Source organism: Tiliqua scincoides, chromosome 3 (genome assembly GCF_035046505.1).
Source record: "Tiliqua scincoides isolate rTilSci1 chromosome 3, rTilSci1.hap2, whole genome shotgun sequence".
Taxonomy (NCBI): Eukaryota; Metazoa; Chordata; class Lepidosauria; order Squamata; family Scincidae; genus Tiliqua; species Tiliqua scincoides.
Window position 1 is genome coordinate 229,517,668 of NC_089823.1, and position 10,685 is coordinate 229,528,352.

Here is a 10,685-nt window from a genome sequence, read left to right on the forward strand (position 1 = left end):
TCCAGGCCCACCACCATTTGGTCCTACTGACAAACACTTATTGGACCTCAATCAAACCTCAAATTTTCACAGTATGATCCAATGCACATTTACTTTGAAGAAAGTCTCATTGGGTTGAATGGAATTGATTTCCATTCCAAGTAAGTGTATACAGGAAAAATGACCTCAGCTAAAATATACCTGTACAGCAAACCACATTTAGATTTAGGGGTCATAGAGCCCCTTCAAAAAACCCTGGGAATTGGGTATATAATAACTTTCATTTGGAAGAGGCATCTACCAGAAGAACAAGTGGGGAATGGTTATCTCAGCAGTAGGGGCTGTACTATGCATAGATATGGTCATGGGTTCAATTTCCACTGTCTCAGTAAAAAAGGATTTGGGGAATAACCTCTGTCTTAGTTCATGGAGAGACAGTCAAATGTAAGCAATATTGGACTACTGGTTTGGTAGAAGGTCCTTCTTTGTTTTATTTCCAACTGGGGAATTGGCCCTACCTCAACTACTGCCATGGGAAAAGCCAAGCCCACCTCAACCCTGACACCTACTGGATAGTGTCTGTGACATCACTGATTCGGTGTAAAAACCGTTCTACTGTGTCTGTGTGCTGTGGTGTGATCCTCATACCAGTGCAGAGTTCAATGTGACAAAACTTTTATAATAACCCATGAAACGGACAAGCATAGTAGATCCACGAGTTGACTCCATTCAACTAGAGCCTGAATAAACCTGGAGGTAACGTCTTTGCTCTGCATAGTGGTGTCAAGAGATGTCCCACCTCTCCTCTTGTGATGATCACTAAGAAGCATGCTAACAGATTGCTTATATAGAACCTAGGAATAAACAAATATGAGAATAGAAGAGGAAGGATGCGAGATAAGAATGCATGAAGGGAAATGTGAACTTATTTATGCACAGAGTTTGTACATGATTGGCTTGTTTTTCTTACAGTGCAATCCTAACTTGTGCTGGAATAGGCAGGCCAGTAGGCTTGTGCTGTATCCAGTGCAAGTTTGGGACTGGCTGTGGCTTGGCCAAAGGCAAGGGGAAATAATTCTCTTTACCCTGGGTAGATCTGATACAGCGCCAATGGGTCTACTTGGATCTGTGCCACTTGAAGCTGCCTTGGGTTGGCCAGGAACAGAGTTAGGATAATAACAACCACCACCACCACCACCACCACCACCACCACCACCAGTATTTATATACCACCTTTCTGGTCATCGGATTACTCCTCTGACTTTATTCAAGGCGGTTTACATAGGCAGGCATTTCTAAATTCCTCAAGGGGATTTTTACAAACATATGAGGTTCTCTCTTTCAAGAACCAACATTTCAGATGGATCTTCTTGGTTTGGTCTCACTTCTGGCCTCCAGTTCTCCCACGCAGGCTGACAAGCAGCTCCATCTCTCACATGGAAGGCAGCCAAGAGGCATAAGAATCCAGCATAAGTGCCAGAACCTGGCCACAACCCCCACTTCCTCGCCACCCACCCTCCCCCTGCCCCAGGACATCTCCTCCCCTCCTTGTATCTGTCCTTCCCATGCCCCCTGCAAACCCGTGCGCTGGCTGAGCTTGGCCGGCGCAAACTTACCCAGCTGGGGTCTTGCTCTGGTGTGGGGAGGCCTGCACACATCCTTGCACCAGCCTCCTCAACTTGAAAGGAGGCGCAAGTGTGCTTTACGGCACGTTTTTGACCCTCCTGGGCTGGCGCAAGGGACTTGCACCATCCCAAGGGTGAATTAGGATTGTACTCTTTGTTTTTTGTTTTTTTACTTTTTTGGTCCCAAAAAAATAAGCAGTGAAGAAAGAGAGGGACTGCAAGTGTTTGTTGGAAGAACAGGCATAAAGGGAGGCCAAGAGAAATGAATGGAGATAATTAACGGAGGACGAAATGTGAGGTTTGATGGGACAGATAAAGGCAGAGAAATGGAGCTCACAGGTGAAGAAATACTGGAAGATCAGGGAGGGCAGATAAAGTGCAGCCAAGCCATTAATAGCTTAAAGAAGAAGAAAATTTTTTAATGGCAAATGTAAGGACATTGGAAGCCAATGAAGAGAATGAAAAAGCGAGGGGATATGGTTGTGACACTGAGCACAGTCAAAGGGCAAGATTTCTCATGATACCATCAACACACATCAAAGGCATGGGGAGTTTTCAAAGTCTGCTACCACCTGCCTCTGGAGTACTGAGAAAGATGGGAGATGAAGGTGAGAGAAGGCCTCCAATTTGTTAGTCCCCGGTGACTGAGACACACCCCAAATCTGATTGTTCCAAGGCATGATCCATCCATGGTTTCCTTGGGCCCAACCCTATTGGCTGCATCTTGCATGGGGGCAATTGTGGAGGTCTCTTCTGGGTAAAGGAAGGGAACCACAGTTTGGGGGTGGGTGGGCTACTTGGACCTGCTCTAGCTAAACAGCTGGTGCGGGTCTGCATAGACCCATGCCATGGGATTGAGTCTGGGAAGGGGGTAAGGATTAGGTGGCTGCTGCTGCTGCTACTGAGTACCCCAGGCCCCTTACCATCATCCCTTCTCCGCCCTTTTCTTCTTCTTTACTGTCCCACTGCTTCTGTAAAAACTCCCTCTTCTGCTCCTAGCAAGCCCCATCCAGCCTGTTTTGAGGAAGCAACTGGGCAGGGAGGAAGGTGACAGTGATGGAGGACTGGTACTGTTCCAATTGCTTCCCTGAAGGGGGAACAATCAGAACCAGATTCCCCAGAGCCTCCTGGTTTTTCCTTTAGTACCACCACCACCACCACGATTGCTTGCGCATGGCAATGGCGCTGGAGGAAGATGTGGGTTGTTGCTGTTCTTATTCTCAGGGAGGAAGAACAGGATCAGAGGGCAGGATGAAGGAGCTGTGTGGGCAGCAGGCTGGGAGAGGTGGCAGGCAGGTGCAGGATGTGGGGCGTCCCACCAATTGCCACCTCCTCCCTCCCATTCCTTGAAGCAATTGATGCACTTGGCTGGGCCAGCTCTGCTTGTTGCTGACTTTTCCCTTACTGCATGCAGATGTATCTCATGCAAATGATTCAGATTTAACCCTGGTGACAAGCAGAGATTGGCATTGTAACCATGCGGAAAGTCAGGGGAATCTTGATGTATTCCACCATCAGACAATGAAATCTTCACTGTCTGTTGACAATCAATACACAGATGGAAAGCAAAGACCATATCTATAAAATAAGCTATAGAAAGATGTAGCCAGGGACAGGTGATACCGTTGTTGTTGGCAACCTTCAGTCTCGGAAGACTATGGTATCGCGCTCTGGATGGTGGTTCTGGAACAGCGTCTAGTGTGGCTGAAAAGGCCAATTCGGGAGTGACAATCCCTTCCACGCTGGGAGCAAGTGCAGTCTGCCCCTGGTCTGTCTCCCTGGCTATGGGCCTTCCTTCTTTGCCTCTTAGCCTCAGACTGTTGGCCAAGTGTCTCTTCAAACTGGGAAAGGCCATGCTGCACAGCCTGCCTCCAAGCGGGCTGCTCAGAGACCAGGGTTTCCCACCTGTTGAGGTCCACTCCTGAGGCCTTCAGATCCTTCTTGCAGATGTCCTTGTATTGCAGCTGTGGTCTACCTGTAGGGCGCTTTCCTTGCACGAGTTCTCCATAGAGGAGATCCCTTGGGATCCGGCCATCATCCATTCTCACAACATGACCGAGCCAACGCAGGCGTCTCTGTTTCAGCAGTGCATACATGCTAGGGATTCCAGCACATTCCAGGACTGTGTTGTTTGGAACTTTGTCCTGCCAGGTGATGCCGAGAATGCGTCGGAGGCAGCGCATGTGGAAAGCATTCAGTTTCCTCTCCTGTTGTGAGCGAAGAGTCCATGACTTGCTGCAGTACAGAAGTGTACTCAGGACGCAAGCTCTGTAGACCTGGATCTTGGTATGTTCCGTCAGCTTCTTGTTGGACCAGACTCTCTTTGTGAGCAGGTTGAGACTAATTATTCTCCTGGGTTCCAAGCAGTCAAGCAAGCAAGTATCCAAGCAACTGGATAAAAAAAATGCACTAAAGCAAATAAATTTAAAAAACAAAGTTTCTTTGCTCCAGTGATTGAAAAACAGCCTTGCTGACCTTTTGACTCTAAGATAAGAGTCATTAAGAAGAAAATCCATCAGCACTTCTCTCAGCCCCTCCCTTCACCAATGCAAAATGATCACCTTTCTTTCACATGCTGGGGGAAGGGAGGGGTCCGCAGGAGAGAGAAGGATTGATGGATTGTCAGCCAGCTGCCCTCTCTCTCTCTCATTAAGGAGGCTGTTGTTAAAGTACTGTTCAGTTTTTAAAACTGATTTTAAAGGGATGCATTTTTCCTCTTCTCCAGGGATCAGCACATTCCTTCTCATTTTCAGGGGCCATTCGTGTTGAGTCAAATTCGTGTATAAAAAATCCGTGTATAAATAGGCTGGACCTGTATGCGATGTACAGTAATTCTAGTTATATGAAGACATATTGTCAGCTGGCGCACATTACCGCAATCTCCATGGAAGTCAAGAGGACCATCTTTTTCCCCACTGGGAAATTTTATCAGAGCAAAACACAGATGGCAAAAATAGAATTTTTTTTCAGTTCCCAAAGGGTTGAAGACTATTCCTTCCAGAGCCTGAAGGACCAGAAAATTGTAAATGAATAGGGGATACATGATGCTTCTTTCCTTGTTGCTGAATTGTGACTGCCCCAAACACATCACGTGGAGCACTATATGATGGTGTGAAAGGTTCAGGGGATGGACAGAGTGGATAGAGGGATGTTCTTTTCCCTCTCATGCAACACCAGAATCAGGGGACATCCACTAAAATTGAGTGTTGGGAAAGTGAGAACAGAGAAAAAAACACACTTCTTTACTCAACCTGTAATTAGTCTGTGAAACTCCTTGCCACAGGATATGGTGATGGCATCTTGCCTAAAGGGACCAGGCAAATTTCTGGAGGAAATGTTACAAGCCATGATGTGTATGTGCAATCTCCTGATTTTAAAAGTAGGCTACCTCAGAATGCCAGATGCAAGGGAGGGCACCAGGATGTTGGTCTCTTGTTATCTTGTGTGTCCCTGAGCCATCTGGTAGGCTACTGTGAGATACAGGAAGCTGGACTAGATGGGCCGTTGGCCTGATCCAGCTGGGCTCTTCTTATGTTCAGTATGATCATGTCTCCTGGAGCCCATATGGCTGCTTACAGAGGTGCTACTGCACTCTGAAGGACAGAAGGGATGTTTCTCATGGTCTCAGGTGGAGGTCCATGAGCTCTCATGTGGTCACTTTCAAATGTCACCACACAATCCTTAGAGATAGAATAATGACCCAATCCTGAGGACCCCTTATGACAGTGGGTGTTTCTTTCCGCTGTATTAACCGCTGCATCAATGCTGCAAAAGACATGCTTCTGCATGGAGCCCAGTAACCCTAGGAATTGTAGTTCAGTGGGAGTGCATGAATGCTGAAGATCTCTAGATTTCCTCTCCTGACATGACAGGGATTCCCCGGGGAAGTGAAACGACAAAAGAAGTTTACAATCTATGATGCTGAGATGCACACCGAGGTGTGAATGTAATCTAAGCACATGTTAATCTTTCTTTCCTACCGTCAGTCTCAGCAACTTCACCCCTTCTTCCCCATCTTCTCCAATAAGGCAGCCATGAAACCCTATATGTTATGAGCTCTCTATTCGAGAAAGCCAAGCAGTTGAAATTTGCTAATTAAGATCTAGCGGTTAACTATGTCTAAAGCTTTCTTAAGATCAAGTGAAATGGCTCTTCTCCCGGCTGCCTTTGATCTTGGGCTGTGAACATTTGTGTCTCTGAATTCCAAGTGCACCTCAGTTGAAAGGTACAGCAGCCACCGCTTGATACCTGAGTACCTCCCATTCTAAACATTCTCCTGAAGATGGCTGGATTATGAACTGCATTATGATTTTAGTTAGGAAAACTTGAAATGAAACTAATGGGGCACAGGAGATCTGTGGTCAGATCAGAACCATGACACTGGAGGAGGGGAGTTAAAACTGCTTTCCCTGCTGTTTTCCCAATTAACTCCCACCCCCAAAGCTATTTTCTGCCCCACAGGAAAAAAAAATAATTTACAGATGCCCATGTTGTACGTGTATGTTTCTCTGCCAGGACAAATAGTAGCTGTGAGGAATAAGCTAAACTGTCACAGTAAGCTTTCGGCAGTGGGCAATGGGAAGTTTAGCTGTGGGCTAAAGGGGGGGGCATAGTAACTATTGCAGGTACCACAATGTGCTGTGTAAACGGCCCCTCCCGCTCACTGTTGGAGCCATTCCGGACAGTGACGGCAACACACAGGTGCTCACAGAACCAAATGGCATCTCTGATGTGTTGCCAAAATGGTGAGAGTGTGTGTGTGGGTGGGTGGGTGGGTGGGTGGGGGCTAACATGGCACTTTGTGTCACTTGCAGTACTTACTGCTCTGTCCGTCCTGTAGTAGTGCCAATGAGCCAGGAAGAGGATTGCCATGGTGGGGTTGGAGGTGCTGAGAAGGAGGAGAAGAGACAGCAGGGGAAGTGACTAGAAGGGGATTGTGTGTCAGATGAGGTGTGCACCCACGCACAAAGAAAGGAGAGCAGAAATTTTTGGCGCTGCATCAAGAGCAGTGGCTGTTTGGGCCGGACCTGACCACACCATGGTAGGGCTCTGCTGCGATGATGCTCTTCTCATGGCTGGACATGAGACCACTAGGAGGAGCAGCTAGGCAGGAGATAGAGGTGGTGTGCAGGTACAGGTTGTGGGTCATTACCCACTAGTACACCATCCCCTAGCCACCACTAGAAGCTGCTATTTCAACCTGCCTTAAGAGTGGGCCAGTCTCGGTTGTGACAAAGTCCTCCTTCTCAGATAATATTTCTAGTGTTCTTTCTTCCTGTTTCAGCTGCAGTTGCAGGTTTCAGGGAGATGGGGGGGGGGATATGATTTTAAGATGTCTGGTCTGGTCCATTTATTTGAAATCCTAATACGCTACAGTTTAATGTCCTGTCAATTAAATTAAACTGCCAGGGTGAGGCAAAGGGAGCGTTTCAATTGAATCGCCAGATGAAAACTGATCTGCTTGTCATATAAAAGGATTCCCCCCCCCCAATGTCTGGTAATCAATCGTCTCGTATTCTGCCAGACATATTTGGCCAAATGCAACTCAAAGGAGCTGAAAGGAATTCTCATTTCCAGAAGGGGAAAGAAAGAAATGGTATTGTTAGCCCTTCTGCTCCATATTCAGAAAAAGGGATGAAAACCCTATCCCTGAAAACAGTACTTTTTGGCACTCAGAATTGCACATGGAATTTATACATTCTAGATTCTTAGGTAACTTTAAAGGCTCTGTGCAGAATCCTCCCCCTCCAGGCCAGAGGAGAAGGGGGCAGGTGAGGGGGAATCCACTGGCATTGCTGGAGTGGGGAAAATCCTAAGTTTCTTCAGCCACCTGGCCACTGGTTTAAAATGGCCCTTCCTCTTTGTCTTCAGAGCCAGTCTCAGTCACCTCCTTACAACAGTGGCTGCTTTATACCAGTGGCCAGGTACTGGAAGAAACTTAGCGTTTTGCCCCCCCCCCCCTTTCAGGAATGGTTGGCAACCTTCAGTCTCGAAAGACTATGGTATAAGCCTACAGCACCAGGTATTCCCAGGCGGTCTCCCATCCAAGTACTAACCAGGACTGACTCTGCTTAGCTTCCGAGATCAGATGAGATCGGGCATGTGCAGGGTGCAAAATCCAGTGGCAAAATCAGGAATGCCCCCTGGAAGCCCAGGCCATGACAAACCAAACTATACAGTACAGTCATGCTCTGCTTAACAATAGAGATGTAGACTGGCATTCCTGTCATCGAGCGGGGTACGATGTGATGCGAAGCCTCCGAAAGGTGAGGGGAAGCTCCGCTCCCCTCACCTCTGGAGTCTTGGCAGGTGCAACCAGGTGTGACCATGTGGCTGGCCAGCAGCATCTGTTCCACATGCAACCCGTCGCTGGTCGGAAGGTCGTAAAGGGCGCACACCAGTACAAAATAGATTACAGGAAAATTTAAGAAGGGGGTACCCAATCAGGTATCTTGCCCAATGCCAGCTCTCAGTGGCCCTGCCCTCTGATCTTCCCCCAGAATGCCCCAGAATGCCCTCCTGCTGACTGACCTTCTTCAGCCAGGGCTGAGTGCTCCATTGTTGCATGTGTTGGCCTGTGCACCATCACTGTAATTCCATGCCAGGGGTCAAGGCCTTGTGCTGATGGAACTCAAGTTCTATCAGTACAAGGCATGGACAGCATTGGGCCATAATATAAATAAAAATGGTGCTATGATTCCCCACCCTCAAGGCCCAATATTTGAAAGGCTCAAAAAAATATTTTCAGCTGTTGAGCTCTGAGTGGGTGATCCTTATTGTTCAGAGAGATACATTTCAGGTTTTAGCCTTTAAAAAAACCAAAACTGAGCAGCAATCCTAAATACACTTTCTTGGAATTAACATCCACTAAAAGAAAAGACATTTCCAAATAGTTAAGTTTAAGATCTGGGTGCTTGCAACAGTCTGAGCACTCAGTCATCTTCATTAAGAACATCCCTGCTGGGAGAAGGCCATTGGCCCATCTAGTCCAGCTTCCTGCATCTCACAGCAGCCCACCAAATGCCCCAGGGAGCACACCAGGTAGCAAGAGACCTGCATCCTGGTGCCTTCCTTTGCATCTGGCATTCTGACATAGCCCATTTCTAAAATCAGGAAGTTGCACATACACATCATGGCTTGGAACCCGTGATGGATTTTCCTCTAGAAATTTGTCCAATCCCTTTTAAAGGCATCAAGGCCCGATGCCATCACCACGTCCTGTGGCAAGGAGTTCCACAGACCAACTACATGTTGAGTAAAGAAATATTTTTTGTCTGTCCTAACTCTCCCAACACTCAATTTTAGTGGATGTCCCCTGGTTCTGGTGTTGTGTGAGAGGGAAAAGAGCATTCCATCATCTCTGATCAGATTTTGCAGCTGAACCAAGTGGCGCCTTCTACATTTATGAATTAAATTAGAGTGTGATATTATTCATTCAGGAAGCACATTAGCATTTGTTCATGGTGGGAATTTTGCATTTGACAAAAATTCTGTGGAAGGATTTGGGTTTTTTTACAGGTTTATTTTGGCCATGAAGCTGTTGCATTTTCTTCCGGTTTCAGAAACTTTGGCTAGAAGGGAAAATGTGATACACAATCATCCAACCACAAGTTACACAAGCAAGTTATATAACCCTGTGTTCAAAGGACCAAAGAATGTGCGATCAATGAATGGGTAGGTTATGGTAATCATGCTAACACACAGTCATGGTTACTAATTTTGTCTTTCCCATCTGTCAAAAAATTAAAAGTCCATTCAAACAGAGATTCTGTAACTCAGGCTATTGTCTGAGCTGTATTCAGATAGTACAGAACAAAAATGTGGATCAGTTAAAGCATAACTAACAACACAATACACCAGGGCTGGAGCACTGGTCTCCTGCATGATGACCTGGCAACAGCCATTGTGAAAGTGCCATAAAGCACTTTGAGGCAGCTGAGAAGAGGCAGGCGCTGGCATGGAAGCCATTGCAGACGGGCACTTGGCCTCCATCCTGGTCAAAGAGGCCCTGGGAGCCATGGCAGTAAGTTCACTGTGAAGTGGCGAGGAGGTACCCCAGGAAGGGGGAGAAATGGGGCAGGGGAGAGTGGCACAGGGGCAAGGATGGGTGGAACAGTTCTGGGAGGGGGCAGAGATGACTTGCTGCCGGATCCTATCCCCCTTTCTGGACTGATCCTCCAACACGATCCCCCCTTTCAGACCAATTGTCCAACATGAGGCTGCATTTTCCTGCACCAGCAATTTTGCTGGTGTAGGACCGAGTAACCCCATAGAGGCTGCTGGGTCTTTCCGCAGGGCAAGGGGTTAAATATCACCTCAGGGAGATCTCCAGTAGCCTCTTTGCCTGTGCTGGATACAGCAGTGGCTGTTTTGATGCCACTGAGTCATGGTATGGGAAGTTATGGATGGGAAGTAGGCTGCAAACTGTTTTAAGTGGTCTTGAGTATCCACTCTTGCTCATGAACATACAAACACTTCCTTGCTGGATTGCCTGAAAGTTGATCTAGTACATAATTCTTTGCAAGAATTCCAGTCTCAATCAGTGATACCAAGTAGTCGACCAGAAACTGGTCTTTTAGATGTACCTGTGGAACTTCTACCCTAGGGTCACTGTTAATGGGACTTTTATTTTCAGGGTAACTGCAAACACAGGAGAGATCCAGTCCAGATCATGACTCCATGCTCTCGGCCTGATCTGCAGGGACTCCTGATATAGGAGCGTGACATGGTATGCAATTTTACTCTCATCAGACTATTGAAATCAATCACATCATTATTGAGAACTAAAGGAATCTTTGCGGGGCTATGTGGCTCAGCGATTCATATACTTTCTTTCTGCTAGATAGGCAGACAATCTTTCCGCCATGCCTTTTAAACACCGCTTGAGTGGGGTGTTTCAGCATGTATTAATTAAGTGGGCTAGAGCTCTCCTAAGGCAGAGGAGAAGGAGAAATATGGTCTGAGAAAAGTCGTGTTCCACTGGCAGAACTTCCTCTGGCCTAGTTCTGTGGAAGGTAATGAAAGGAAGGAATTTAAGGTCATAAAAGGAGAACATGTGGTGCGTATTCAGAGTAAGGCCAC

At 47.0% G+C, this 10,685-nt stretch overlaps 1 pseudogene; it reads right to left on the reverse strand.

The window, feature by feature from the left end:
- Positions 1-7,611: 7,611 nt before the first annotated feature.
- On the reverse strand, positions 7,612-7,730 carry LOC136646417 (5S ribosomal RNA; annotated as a pseudogene).
- Between the last annotated feature and the right edge of the window lie 2,955 nt (positions 7,731-10,685).